The following is a 454-nucleotide window of genomic DNA, read 5'->3' on the forward strand; positions in this document are numbered from 1 at the left end:
GCTGAAATGGGTGGACCACTTGAGCTCAGGAGTTTGAGATAACCCTGGGTCCAAGCGATTCTCCCAGCGCTTTGGGAGGAGAAGGCAGGAAGATCGCTTGAGTCCAGGAGTTTGAGAGGAGCCGAGACAACATACTAAGACCTTGTCTCTACAAAACATTTAAAAATTGGCCGGGTGCGGTGGCTCACGCCTGTAATCCCAGCACTTTGGGAGGCCAAGGCGGATGGATCATGGGGTCAGGAAACCAAGACCATCCTGGATAACATAGTGAAACCCTATCTTGACTAAAAATACAAAAACATTATCCGGGTGTGGTGGCACGCGCCTGTAGTCCCAGCTACTTGGGAGGCTGAGACAGGAGAATCGCTTGAACCCGGGAGGCAGAGGTTGCACTGAGCCGAGATTGCGCCGCTGCACTCCAGCCTAGGCGAAGAAGCGAGGCTCTGTCTCAAAA

Source organism: Cebus imitator, unplaced genomic scaffold, assembly GCF_001604975.1.
Source record: "Cebus imitator isolate Cc_AM_T3 unplaced genomic scaffold, Cebus_imitator-1.0 Scaffold602, whole genome shotgun sequence".
In the NCBI taxonomy this organism is placed as follows: Eukaryota; Metazoa; Chordata; class Mammalia; order Primates; family Cebidae; genus Cebus; species Cebus imitator.